This window comes from Engystomops pustulosus, chromosome 1 (genome assembly GCF_040894005.1).
Source record: "Engystomops pustulosus chromosome 1, aEngPut4.maternal, whole genome shotgun sequence".
NCBI classification, from domain to species: Eukaryota; Metazoa; Chordata; class Amphibia; order Anura; family Leptodactylidae; genus Engystomops; species Engystomops pustulosus.
The window spans coordinates 106,284,429-106,299,341 of NC_092411.1; positions in this window are offsets into that span (position 1 = coordinate 106,284,429).

Consider the following 14,913-nt stretch of genomic DNA (forward strand, 5'->3'; position numbering starts at 1 on the left):
GATGTTAATTAATTTTACAGCCTACAGCCATATATCTATAATAATAACAATAATTCTTTATTTATATAGCGCATACAGATTACTGAGTGCTGCACAAAGCATGCCAAATTGGTCCCTGCCCACATGGGGCTCACAATCTAAAGAACCTACCAGGATGTTTTGGAGTGTGGGAGGAAACTGGAGTACCTGGAGGAAACCCACGCAAACACGGAGAGAACATACAAACTCTTTGCAGATGTTGGAACCCAGGACTCCAGTGCTGCAAGGCAGAAGTGCTACCCACTCAGCCACCGTGCCGCCCTAATGAACCTGTCCAGCAACAGCGCATCCACAACCAGGGTTGGCGCTAGTGTTTACACTGGGTAAGTGGTGGCAAACTCCCTCTGTGATGTCCCTGCAGGCAATTGCCCTGCCTGCAGCAGATAAGCCACCCTGACAAGGGCGAACCTGCTATCAGGAACCTAATAATGGTTCCTGAGTGACCCTTTCAAGGTGACGGGGAGGACTTACATTGTCTGGCAGCTGCTGGATGGTGCAGCAGACAGGTAACAGGAATTCGGATATAGATCAGTGTTCACACTGGTACACAGAAATCTAACAGGGAAAACAGTGTAACACCGGGAGATACACAACATTGATGGACAAACAACAGATAAAGACAAGCGAAGTCAGACAAAACCGAGTCAAAACCAAGGTGATGGCAGGATTGTATAGCAATAGTATGGTCGATATGCAAAGCAGAAGTCAAATGCATAAGATAGCAAACAAAGATAGAAAAAACACAAAATAGCAAAGATCAAACTGAATGCCCAGTACCCTCTGATGGAACTGGGCAGAACATTAAGAGAGCAATGGTCACTGTCTCCAGCACCAATTGGTTTAGCCATCCATCACTCAAAACACAGCTGCAGAACAAGCTCAAATTCACACCCAGCTTTCTCAAAGAAAGATCCTGAGAAGTATCTGTCAATCACAGGCAGCTCTGAGTGTAGTTACAAGAACAGAAACTTGAATCTGATCACATTCAAAGCAATTTGCAAGTTCTGACAATATATATCATTTTGTGGTCAATTCAACTGATTGGGCATGATCTGCAAACACACACTGCTGTCTCACAGATCTAACAGTTGACAAATGATATCCTTGCAAAAATCAAGCTATAAGGACCAAAGAACTGCTTGTAAAGTTATTGGGAAACCAGACTTGGAAAGAAAGGTGACAAACAACCAAAAGATCCTTTCTTCAACTAATCTTGGCTATATGGACATGATACATGAAGTCACCTGCAGTTTGAAAAAAGTGCTTAATGGACCCTCACACTGTTAGGATCAAGAAACTATTTGCCTGTTAATCTCAATAATTAAGACTGGGTCAGGAACGTGTGATCCTTGAGCTTCCCGAACCACCTGCCTACTTGCTGACCTTGCACTAAAATGCAGGTGACAATTGTGTGATGGTTCCTACCATGGATAAGTGCAGACAACAGTAAGATAGACGAACAAAAAAACACAAGACAGACAACTAGGTAAATGCTAACAAACTGGAGCTGCAGAAAAGACTTTCACTTTTATGTTGCAAGGGTACATGCACCCTCTGCATCTGTAGCTGAACTTTGGAACGGGTTATGGAACAATACTGTACATATTTATAACATATGTTGGTAACATTTACTACTTAATAAAAAAAACTTTCAGCAGAAAAATGACAAAAATCTTATTTTTTCACACTAGTAGTCAATTATTGCCAAATTTTATAAAGAAAAAAAGGATTATTGAGAGAAAAATAAATTCTGTAAAACATTGAGGCAGGAAAAATAGAGAATGAAAGAAATAATCCCAAGGAGGGTAAAAATAATCCAAAATTATTTTTCAAGTATATAAATGATTAGATATTAAAAACAGAGAGTGTGGGCCTTCTTTGGAATAACAAGAGGGTTATGGTGGAGGGATATGAGGAAAGGGTCAATATATTGAATGTTGCCTACTCAACTGTCTTTACCCAGGAGAATCCCATAGTGGAAGACATGATGAGGCAAAATGTAAATTCTCTTTGGAATGTCAACAGTTTTACCCAGAAAGAAGTACGCCACCACCTCACAACCACTAAAATAGACAATTCACCAGGCCCAGATGGTATATACCTCCAGGTACTGCATGAACTATGTACTGTGTCCTGTGTCCTTGAATACTGGTTCTGTTTCACAGAATTGATGCATAGCAAATGTGGTCTCAATATACAAAAAAGGATCAAAAAGCAATCCTGGAAACTTCCAGCAATCCTGGAAAATAAGTTTTCCAAGGTGTTAAATGTATAACACTGCCAAGTATAAAACCATGATGTGGGATTAAACTAATTCAGTATATCTTTTTCAGAAGGAACAGACTCCCAACTATAGACAGCACTCTTACGACCTGGTTCGGTCTCCTCAGTAAAGCGTAGTGAACTACGCTGTGTGAGAGGCTATTGACTAGTGTCAGACGGTAGGTGTTCTCCATATGGAGAGATTACCAATTAAGATCACCTTAAAGGTGTGCTCCACTAGGGAATTCGGGGATGTATGAAAATACATTTGCCAAGGTGTTAAATAGAACACCTCCTAAAGCATATAATCAAGCTAAAACACAACCAGGCTAGAATTATTGAATCCAAAACCAAAAATCCAAGATAATCGAGAGGTAATATTTATTTCTAATTATCACTGCCAATACGGTAATATGAGAAATATATTAGCCCGTTACTGGCCCATACTAAGATCGGATAAAATACTCGCACAGTGGGCCATATTTACTAAGGGTCGCGGGCTTCACTTTTGTTGGACTGTACCCATTCTAGACTAAAATGGCTTGCACAGGTATTTAGGAAGTTTCTGCGCTAGGATTGTTTCGTAAGCGACCCTTTTGTGGCGCAGCTGTGCTAACCTCCATGCAACACAAATTAGGGGGCGTGTCGTCGGTTGGTCCGGCTGATTCAGCCTATTTAACTTTCAAATTGTGTTGTACGCCCTATGTTAAGGGTGCACCACAAAAAAGATGGTAAACTCTGTTGGACCAGTGTGGGGAAGCAACACATTCATGATTTCTGGAGCACGATCGTAGTGAACCGCCGCACTGAGCATTTTACATGGACAATGCACTTTTAGTGAACTCGAGTGACTTAGAAAGTAAATGTGCCCCAATATCTTCCTTCTAAATCTGGAATCACTGCCCATGGGGCAAAAAACTCACGGGATTTGTTGGCGAAGAGCCACGGTGAAAAGAAGGAGACTAAGACGTTTTTGAATGCCCAAGACGGGGGTGCTAACCCTGTGGGAAATGTCTCGCTCCATCCACCAATGTAACGTTACACCACAGACTGTTCAGGAGTTGGCTGAAGGCATAGTCCAGGTCGGGGAAAAGATCCCTTAATAGACCATTCGCAACCTCATCAGGAGCATGCTGAGGCATTGTAAGGAGGTCATACAGGCATGTGGAGGCCACAAACAATACTGAGCCTCATTTTGTCTTGTTTTATGGTCATTACATCAAAGTTGGATCAGCCTGTAGTGTATTTTTCCACTTCTCCAGGCCTCTATTGGTTAATAAATTTGACTTCCATTGATGATTTTTTTGTGATTTTATTGTCAGCACATTGAACTTTGTACAGAACAAAGTATTTAATTAGAATATTTCATTAATTCAGATCCAGGATGTGTTCTTTGAGTGTTATTTTTTGAGCAATGTATATCTCCCCCATAGTCTTTCACTGCCTGGCACCTGCTGTGCAGGTACCAGGCACAGCTTTTGTGCCAGTGCAATCATTGAACATAACTGTCCATCTTAATGCATCAACACACTGCTGCTTTGGACAGTCAAGTCAATTTGGGCCATTGGGTTAAGAGGGAATAAATGTCATAGACAAGATAGAATATTACCTATGACCTAGAATATCCTAATAGATTAAAAGTCCACTTTTATAAAAAAAAATACATATAAATCCAATTTATAAAATATATAACATGGCTTTTAAAAAAAAATCCTAAAAACCAATTAGCCATTACAGATGAAAAAATCAAATAGTGCTGGTCACATAAGAATGAGCACAACTTTAGTATTATATCACTAGCAGCGTCGGACTGGGTTACCTTGGGCCCACCAGAGAAATAAATTCAAAGGGCTCACCGTTCACTGTTATTCATTTGATACTTCCTATGATGCAGAAAAAGCATTTCATAACTCAGAATAGTGTATGTGCTCTGTGCATGTGAAAGAGATACTGAAAAGACAGCCTTAGGCTACATTCACACTACCGTATGGGGACGTATATACGGCCGATGTATATACGGCCGACGTATATACGGCCGACGTATATACGGCCGATATACGCCCCCCCCCCATAGACGGCAATGGGCGCACGGCACCCTACGGGAGCGGTACGGTGCAGCACACGTGCGGCACTGTACTGCTCCGTACCCCGGAAAAAGATAGGACATGTCCTATCCTTCTCCATAGTACGGCGCCGTGCGCCATAACTTCCTATGGAGAGGGGCGGGGGTGAGCTGCGCTCACCTCCTCCTCCTCTCCTCGTGCACTGCCGTTGCCCGCTACAGTACGGTTCGGGCGGGCAACGGTAGTGTGAATATAGCCTTAGGTTTCATGAACATGTACTGGACATGTGCATAGACTGTAATGATCAGCTGTAAAGTGTCTGTAATAAAGCTTTATTCATAATCCTTGGTCCAATTACAGCTAAAAATGTGAAAATCCAATTCACTTAGGCAAAAATGTTTTTTGTCTGGATTTACAATGATAAAATATACAATTCCGACTTGAATAAAAATTAAACTTTAGAACAAACCTGAAAAAGCCATTGCCTGCCTGTATGTGTCAAGTTTAAGGTGGCAAAACTTAATTGAAAGCTGTGTTAATATAGCTTTGTGTTTAAAATATGTATAAAATACTGTAAATACCTATGCACTGTGCTTCTATTGTATTCATGAATCGCTACTACTCTGTTAGCCAAATTAAACAATATTTTAGTGCCATTTGGACTAATACTAGTGTTATCCTCTCTCTACACGTTACTACCAATTTTTAATTCAGGGCCAACTCCAGGTCTATGTGGACCCTTAGGCGACAGATTTTGTTACTGCTAGAGAAAAAAGAATGTGTTACAACAAAGTACCGTATACAATCGAGTATAAGCCGACCCGAGTATAAGCCGAGACCCCTAATTTTACCACCAAAAACTGGGAAAAACTACTGACTCGAGTATAAGCCGAGGGTGGGAAATGCATTGGTCAACCCCCCCCCAGTAGTATACAGCCTGCCAGCCCCCAGTAGTATACAGCCTGCCAGCCCCCAGTAGTATACAGCCTGCCAGCCCCCATGTAGTATACAGCAGCCCCTAGTAGTATACAGCAGCCCCTAGTAGTATACAGCAGCCCACAGAAGTATACAGCAGCCCCTAGTAGTATACAGCAGCCCACAGTAGTATACAGCAGCCCACAGTAGTATACAGAAGCCCACAGTAGTATACAGAAGCCCACAGTAGTATACAGAAGCCCACAGTAGTATACAGAAGCCCCTAGTAGTATACAGCCAGCCTGCCCCCATGGCCCTTAAAAAAATAAACTTATATACTCACCCTCCGATGTCAGCGCGGCTCCCCGATGTCGGCGCGGCTTACCGATGTCCCCGATGTCAGTGCATCCCGTCTCCTTTCTTCTCCGCGGCTCCTCTTCTCTCTTCCGGCATGGACGCGGCCATCTCTTCTTCTAGCAGGCGCATACTATGACGCGGCCGCTGCTGACGTCATAGTATGCGCGGCCACTAAGAAGACATGGCCGCGTCCATGACGGAACATAGAAGAGAGAAGAAGAGCCGCGGAGAAGAAAGAAGACGGACGCGCTGACATCGGGGACATCGGTAAGTCGCGCCGACATCGGGGAGCCGCGCTGACATCAGAGGGTGAGTATTTAAGTTTATTTTTTTTTAAGTGGGTCATTTTTTTTTTGTTATAGACTCGTGTATAAGCCGAGGGGACGTTTTTCAGCACATTTTTTGTGCTGAAAAACTCGGCTTATACACGAGTATATACGGTATATATCCCAATGTAATGTATGTAATGGAAAATTCTACAGAGGTGATACAATATTACTATCTAGCACAAAATTCACAAGACACATCCCCGGCTGTACCCAAGCTTAGTAAATATAAAATCACACATATGCATAATGTACAATACATATGGCTACACAATAATTAAACACAGGTACATAAATACAATTGTGCCACATGTAGTCACACATATTTTAGTACACATGTGCTGTCAGTCAACTTGGGACGCTAAACCAACCACATCATTTATGGACTAGTGGTTTGGTACCCCAAATCGCCATGTTCTATCCATTAAATCGTTTTATCTGTTTAAAAAAAACAAGCGTTTATACTAACAGTCAGCCCAGAGGCCTCAGCACCTGCCCAATGTGCCTTATTGGACTGACATCCAATGCTTCCCCCTCTATCATGCAGCATCTTGCAGCCTGCTGCCGTTCCCTTCTGGGGGTGATGTGCTACTTGTACAAGGCACCTATGTTATGAATGGGAGCTTCTGGCTCATATTTGATCACCTGGGCTCCTACTTTCCCTCCTCCTACTTCTGGAAGTTGAAGCTACTTCTTACCAGTCTAAATTCCAGGAACTGCTGCAGTTATGCTTTATAAGCTTGCAGTGCTAAATAATAAGGTTAATCAGGAATTGACTTCTTCCTGCCCCGAAGCTGTTACAGCTTAAGCAGCGGGGCCTACCGGAGGATGCTTGTGTTTTACACAAAAACCTGCATTCCAGCAGGATGGTTAGGTGGTATCTGGGGCTGACCAGAGGCTGCAGAGCTTCTCACTATTCCTCCGGATGGTTTGCAGTGTGTGAGGAGGTGGGGGAGGGGCGCTTGCACTAGCTTAGTGTCACACTTGAGGAGGGAAAGTGTGTAAAAGTCTCTTGGAAGAGTCTGTGGACCCTCTGGACCACCACGGGAGGTGGTATGAGACCCGCGGTGGCAGCCAAGGTAGTACAGCAGGAAACAGTCCAAACCTGAGATGACAGCAGGAAACACGGAGGAATACTGGTAACGCTGGCACACAGAGGAACACTGGTGATGTTGGCACCGACAGTAGATTCCGCTGGACTGGAACCCAGGAAAGCACAGAAGGACAGGAACCCTGGAAGGCACAGCAGGTCACAGCAATGGTAGCAACACAGGAAACTCAGGAGGGCTTTCACTTAACAGGAATGATGCTGAAGATCCGGCAGGGAGAGAAGGGAGGTGCTGGATTATAAGGGCGAGCCAGATTAGCAGCAGCCAATCAGGAGGACGCCGGCCCTTTAAGGCTTGAGAAGTCCGCGCGCGCGCCCTCTAGTGTTGAGAGCGAGCGACTGCAGGCAAGGGGGCCTGCGGCCTACACACCGGGAGCTGGAGCACAGACAGGAGCCAGGAGAGGTAAGTGAGGGCAGAGGGACGGGGACCGCCAGGCAGCGGAGCACGGGTGTACCCGCAATCCGGGACATGGATCGCGAGAGCACCCATGACAGTACCCCCCCCTTTAGGACCCCTCTTCTCTTCTTCTTCAGCCTCTTCTTTCGCCTCCTCCAATTCATCTCGGTGACGGAACACCTAAGGAGAAAAGCAGAAACAGGACAAACTTGCATAGACTCCTCTGCAAGCAGTGCAACCACAGGCTGAAGTGGCTCTTGGGAGGCCGGAGCAGCACTGGGAAGCTGCGGAGGCAGGAGCGGCTCTTGGAAAGCTGGAACAGCTTTAGAAAGCTGCGGAGGCTGGAGCGGCTCTTGGAAGCCGGAGGCCGGAATGGCTTCTAGGAAAGCCGGAGAATCTGGAGAGGTCACTGGGAAGACCGGTGGAGACACAGGAGAGACCTCTGGGAAGGCCGGTGGAGACACTGGAGCGACCTCTGGGAAGGCCGATGGAGACACTGGAGCGACCTCTGGGAAGGCCGGTGGAGACACTGGAGCGACCTCTGGGAAGGCCGGTGGAGACACTGGAGCAACCTCTGGGAAGGCCGGTGGAGACACTGGAGCGACCTCTGGGAAGGCCGGTGGAGACACTAGAGCGACCTCTGGGAAGGCCGGAGGCTCTGGAGCGGCTTCTGGAAAAGCCGGAGGAGAACTTGGAAGCGGTGGAAGCATGGCGGCCGGCTGGAGTGGTTCTTGGAAAACCGGATTAGAGCTTGGAAGCTGAGGAAGCACGGCGGCCGGCTTTTGGAACACCGGAGCCAAGCGAGGCCGACATGGAAGCCGGACTTGTGGTTGCTGGCAATCAAACAGCTGCAGAGGCATGGAGGCAGGCTGGAGTGGCTCTTGGAAAGCCGGCGCAACACTGGGAAGCTGCGGAAGTAGAGTCTGCGGTAGCCGGGAGTCTAGCAGCTGTCGGAGCAGGGTGGTAACCCCGCTCAGATCCTTTCTCCAAGAAAAAATCAGTTGAGACTGCTGGGTGAGGACCTCTGCCAGCAATTGGTCTGAGTCATTAGAACAGTCCATGTCCTTGACGGGATCCATGGCCTTGGCGGGGTCCATGGCCGGATCTTACTGTCACACTTGAGGAGGGAAAGTGTGTAAAAGTCTCTTGGAAGAGTCTGTGGACCCTCTGGACCACAGCGGGAGGTGGTATGAGACCCGCGGTGGCAGCCAAGGTAGTACAGCAGGAAACAGTCCAAACCTGAGATGACAGCAGGAAACACGGAGGAATACTGGTAACGCTGGCACACAGAGGAACACTGGTGATGTTGGCACCGACAGTAGATTCCGCTGGACTGGAACCCAGGAAAGCTCAGCAGGACAGAAACCCTGGAAGGCACAGCAGGTCACAGCAATGGTAGCAACACAGGAAACTCAGGAGGGCTTTCACTTCGCAGGAATGATGCTGAAGATCCGGCAGGGAGAGAAGGGAGGTGCCGGATTATAAGGGCGAGCCAGATTAGCAGCAGCCAATCAGGAGGACGCCGGCCCTTTAAGGCTTGAGAAGTCCGCGCGCGCGCCCTCTAGTGGTGAGAGCGAACGACTGCAGGCAAGGAGGCCTGCGGCCTACACACCGGGAGCTGGAGCACAGACAGGAGCCAGGAGAGGTAAGTGAGGGCAGAGGGACGGGGACCGCCAGGCAGCGGAGCACGGGTGTACCTGCGATCCGGGACATGGATCGCGAGAGCACCCATGACATTTAGTATAGTAGCATGGTGGACACACTGCTGCTAGTGCTTCCCCCTCTATCATGCAGCATCTTGCAGCCTGCTTCTGTTACCTTCTGGGGGTGATGTGCTGCTTGTACAAGGCACCTATTTTATGAAGGGGAGCTACTGACTCAGCTCCTATTTGATCAACTGGGCTCCTACTTTCCCTCCTCCTACTTCTGGAAGTTGAAGCTACTTCTTACCAGTCTGAATTCCAGGAACTGCTGAAGTTATGCTTTCTAAGCTTGCAGTGCTAAATAATAAGGTGAATCAGTGGAGCGCTAAGAGGCCCTGACATTCAAATATCCTGCAGTGAGAGGCGGGGCCTCTAAAAGATCGAAGGAATTGACTTCTTCCTGCTCCGAAGCTGTTACAGCGTAAGCAGTGGGGCCTGCTGGAGGATGCTCCGTTGCTCTGCTGGGCCAGTCCAACGCTGATCACTAGCTACTACAATACAAAGACTACGAAATCACACACTATTTTTGGACCTCAAAGGACCTTCACGTGTTTTCTTTGTCATTGCTTGCCTTCCATGAGTCCCTTATGGAGCCTTTGTTTAGTTAATGAAGTGACAGTTTACACGGTGTTTGTGTTTGTTATTATGCCACAAAGATTTCCTTCCCTGGACTACTTAATGATGTCTGATTTTGCATCTATGGTGTCATTTGCGTTTGCTGTGTCATTAGAATCTCCCGATGATTAGGTGTTAGATTAAAGGAAATCTGCCACTAAAAGCTAGCTGAAAATAATTCAGAAGAAAAAAATGAAGAGTATGCTGCATTAACTGGCATGGATGTATAGAATATATCTGGTCTAATTGCTTTTCAGTTTAACAGAATATTTTATTGCAATCAAAATGTAAAATGTATTCCCATTTTGTAATTTGCTCTGTTATGCACAAAAAATCTTTTGAAATAGGATTGCAGAGCACTGATCTCAAGCAGTCTCTGATTTATAGGACTTGCAGTGCTTTATTAATATATTGTTAGAAGCAAAGTAGCCAAATAATTTTCTTTCTTATTACTTCTGAAACAATCATCAGTATATGCCTTGTTTCTCTTATACTCAGTAATTCCTTTAGACAGCCTTTTAGTTCTGGAGTTTGAGGAGTCAGAAAATGGAGATGTACAGTATGTTCCATACATATCTGACAATATCTAACAAATTTCAAGAGCATCAAAATGTAATCCAATGCTCTTCTAAAGAAAGCACTTCATTACATATAGGCTTAGGCATCTTGATGTACACGGTCGGCGGGTCAAACTACGCCAAGGCGTAACATAGTTTTGTGCATTTGCAAGTTTGTAAAAAGTATGCAGGCACGGTGCAGGAACACCCCATGCCCTACCCCTCTGCAGGCGGCTGTGCCCTTTATGCCTCCCTCCTCACCCACATGCTAACATATATTCAAATGGGGCTGTACAACGACCTTGACATTTAGTAAATTGTGTGTTGTTCTCTATTTTTGATCTCCAGTGTACACATATTTATTTCGAACTTCATTTCGATTTATATAGTACATAGGGGAAAACATAGAAGAAGAATTAATCAATAATTACATTACATATCCTCTAGTTTATAAATAGACGAAAAGTAAAAAGTAGAGATGAGCGAACACTAAAATGCTCGGGTACTCGTTATTCGAGACGAACTTTTCCCGATGCTCGAGTGCTCGTCTCGAATAACGAACCCCATTGAAGTCAATGGGAGACTCGAGCATTTTTCAAGGGGACCAAGGCTCTGCACAGGGAAGCTTGGCCAAACACCTGGGAACCTCAGAAAAGGATGGAAACACCACGGAAATGGACAGGAAACAGCAGGGGCAGCATGCATGGATGCCTCTGAGGCTGCATAATCGCACCATTATGCCAAAATTATGGGCAACAGCATGGCCATGACAGAGTGACAGAATGAAGCTAGATAGCATCTAAAACATCCAATAATTGACCCTGACACTATAGGGGACGGCATGCAGAGGCAGCGGCAGCAGGCTAGAGAGTGTCATGGCGACATACCCTAAATGGACTCAGGCTTCAAACCAATGGGTGGCAGAGAGGAACCAAAGGAGGTGAGCAAGAAGCGCTCAAATAATATCGGTACATGATAAAAGTTTGCCAGTATATTTTGTGGATTACACAGCAGGGTGGCGACAAAGTTAACATGGAAGCCATGAAAACAACCCAAAATTCTGCCTGACACAGCTCGTTTGATAAGGGGACCATGTATGGAGGCAGTGAACTAGTAGTAGATTAAAGGTGCTGCAGTTAAAACTATGTTAGTTGGATCTTGGCATGGAGCTGGCGCTCCGCTGCCAGGCGAGCTTTCGCCAATCCAAGCCCCTGTCTATAGGCTACTCCCCAAACAGCACTTCTAAGAACCTTTTGTATAAGATCAAGTGTAGTAGCGTTCTTATAAGTTTAGGATATGGCGGGTGAGGGGAATGTAAACAGATGCGCAAGAAGCGCTGAAATAATATCCCTAAATGGTAAAAGTTTGCAAGTATATTTTGGGGATTGCACAGCAGGGTGGCGACAAAGTTAACAACTTTGATGTGGAATGCCCTGTAATAGCTCTTGGGCGGTGTGCCTTTTATCGCCTAGGCTCAGCAGTTTCAGCACCGCCTGCTGTCGCTTAGCGACGGCACTGCTGCTGTGCCTAGAGCTACCGACTGATGGCGCCATGCCCACGGATGGTAATTCGGAGGAGGAGGAGGTGGAGGAGGGGTGGGAGGAGGTATAGTAGGCCTTTGAGACCTGGACCGAGGTAGGCCCCGCAATTCTCTGCGTCGGCAGTATATGACCAGCCCCAGGGTCAGACTCGGTCCCAGCCTGCACCAAGTTAAGTGTAGTAGCGTTCTTATAAGTTTGGGATATGGCGGGTGAGGGGAATGTAAACAGATGCGCAAGAAGCGCATGATGCGCATGGAGCTGGCGTTCCGCTGCCAGGCGAGCTTTCGCCAATCCAAGCCCCTGTCTCTAGGCTACTCCCCAAACAGCACTTCTAAGAACCTTTTGTATAAGATCAAGTGTAGTAGCGTTCTTATAAGTTTAGGATATGCCGGGTGAGGGGAATGTAAACAGATGCGCAAGAAGCGCTGAAATAATATCCCTAAATGGTAAAAGTTTGCCAGTATATTTTGTGGATAACACAGCAGGGTGGCGACAAAGTTAACAACTTTGATGTGGAATCCATGAAAACAACCCAAATTTCTGCCTGACACACCTCGTTTGATAAAGGGACGATGTATGGAGGCAGCTATATGGACGACTTTTGGAGGTAGCAATGGAGACAACGTGTGGAGGCTGCTATGGAGACAATTTAATTTGGATAGTGCCTGTATGTGGCAGTCCCAAACATTTTTCAAACCAGAGGAGCAGGTAGGTGGCCCTCCAGTAAAATGGGATAGATTGAGTGCCTGTATGTGGCAGTCCCAAAAATGTTTCAAACCAGAGGAGCAGGTAGGTGGCCCTCCAGTAAAATGGAATAGATTGAGTGCCTGTATGTGGCAGTCCCAAAAATTGTTCAAACCAGAGGAGCAGGTAGGTGGCCCTGCAGTAAAATGGAATAGATTGAGTGCCTGTATGTGGCAGTCCCAAAAATTGTTCAAACCAGAGGAGCAGGTAGGTGGCCCTGCAGTAAAATGGAATAGATTGAGTGCCTGTATGTGGCAGTCCCAAAAATGTTTCAAACCAGAGGAGCAGGTAGGTGGCCCTCCAGTAAAATGGAATAGATTGAGTGCCTGTATGTGGCAGTCCCAAAAATTGTTCAAACCAGAGGAGCAGGTAGGTGGCCCTGCAGTAAAATGGAATAGATTGAGTGCCTGTATGTGGCAGTCCCAAAAATTTTTTAAAACAGAGGACCGGGTAGGTGGCCCTCCAGAAAAATGGAATAGATTGAGTGCCTGTATGTGGCACTCACAAAAATTGTTTCAAACAGAGGACCGGGTAGGTGGCCCTCCAGAAAAATTAAATGCATGAAGTACTATAGCAAGAGCCAGTGGGCCCTGTCAAAAAATAGCCATTTTCCTCTGCTTTACTGTACAAAGAGGAGGAGAAGGAGGAAAATGAGGAGGAGGAGTGGATCAATTATTCAGGTTGAGCTTCCTTCACCTGGTGGAGATTGGAAATTCTGAGAAATCCAGCCTTTATTCATTTTAATAAGCGTCAGCCTGTCAGCGCTGTCAGTCGACAGGCGTGTACGCTTATCGGTGATGATGCCACCAGCTGCACTGAAAACCCGCTCGGACAAGACGCTAGCGGCAGGGCAGGCAAGAACCTCCAAGGCGTACAGCGCCAGTTCGTGCCACATGTCCAGCTTTGAAACCCAGTAGTTGTAGGGAGCTGTGTGATCATTTAGGACGATGGTATGGTCAGCTACGTACTCCCTCACCATCTTTCTGTAAAGATCAGCCCTACTCTGCCGAGACTGGGGACAGGTGACAGTGTCTTGCTGGGGTGACATAAAGCTGGCAAAAGCCTTGTAAAGCGTACCCTTGCCAGTGCTGGACAAGCTGCCTGCTCGCCTACTCTCCCTCGCTACTTGTCCCGCAGAACTACGCACTCTGCCGCTAGCGCTGTCAGAAGGGAAATACTGTTTCAGCTTGTGCACCAGGGCCTGCTGGTATTCATGCATTCTCACACTCCTTTCCTCTCCAGGGATGAGAGTGGGAAGATTTTGCTTGTACCGTGGGTCCAGGAGAGTGAACACCCAGTAATCGGTGCTGGAATAAATTCTTTGAACGCGAGGGTCACGGGATAGGCAGCCTAGCATGAAATCTGCCATATGCGCCAGAGTACCAACGCGTAAGAATTCACTCCCCTCACTGGCCTGACTGTCCATTTCCTCCTCCTCCAACTCCTCCAACTCCTCTTCTTCTGCCCATACACGCTGAACAGTGAAGGACTCAACAATGGTCCCCTCTTGTGTCTCGCCAACATTCTCCTCCTCTTCCTCCTCATCCTCCTCCACCTCCACCTCCTCCGATATGCGCTGAGAAACAGACCTCAGGGTGCTTTGGCTATCAACAAGGGAATATTCTTCCCCCGTCTCTTGTGACGAGCGCAAAGCTTCCGACTTCATGCTGACCAGAGAGTTTTTCAACAGGCCAAGCAGCGGGATGGTGAGGCTGATGATGGCGGCATCGCCACTGACCATCTGTGTTGACTCCTCAAAGTTACTCAGCACCTGACAGATATCAGACATCCACGTCCACTCCTCATTGTAGACTTGAGGAAGCTGACTGACCTGACTACCAGTTCTGGTGGAAGTTGACATCTGGCAGTCTACAATCGCTCTGCGCTGCTGGTAAACTCTGGATAACATGGTCAGTGTTGAATTCCACCTCGTGGGCACGTCGCACAACAGTCGGTGAGCGGGCAGTTGGAGGCGGCGCTGCGCTGCCCTGAGAGTGGCAGCATCTGGGCTGGACTTCCTGAAATGCGCACAGATGCGGCGCACCTTCGTGAGCAAATCAGACAGATTGGGGTATGTCTTGAGGAAACGCTGCACTATCAGATTTAACACATGGGCCAGGCATGGCACATGTGTCAGTCTGCCGAGTTGCAGAGCCGCCACCAGGTTACGGCCGTTGTCACACACAACCATTCCCGGCTTGAGGTTCAGCGGTGCCAGCCACAGATCAGTCTGCGCCGTGATGCCCTGTAATAGCTCTTGGGCGGTGTGCCTTTTGTCGCCTAGGC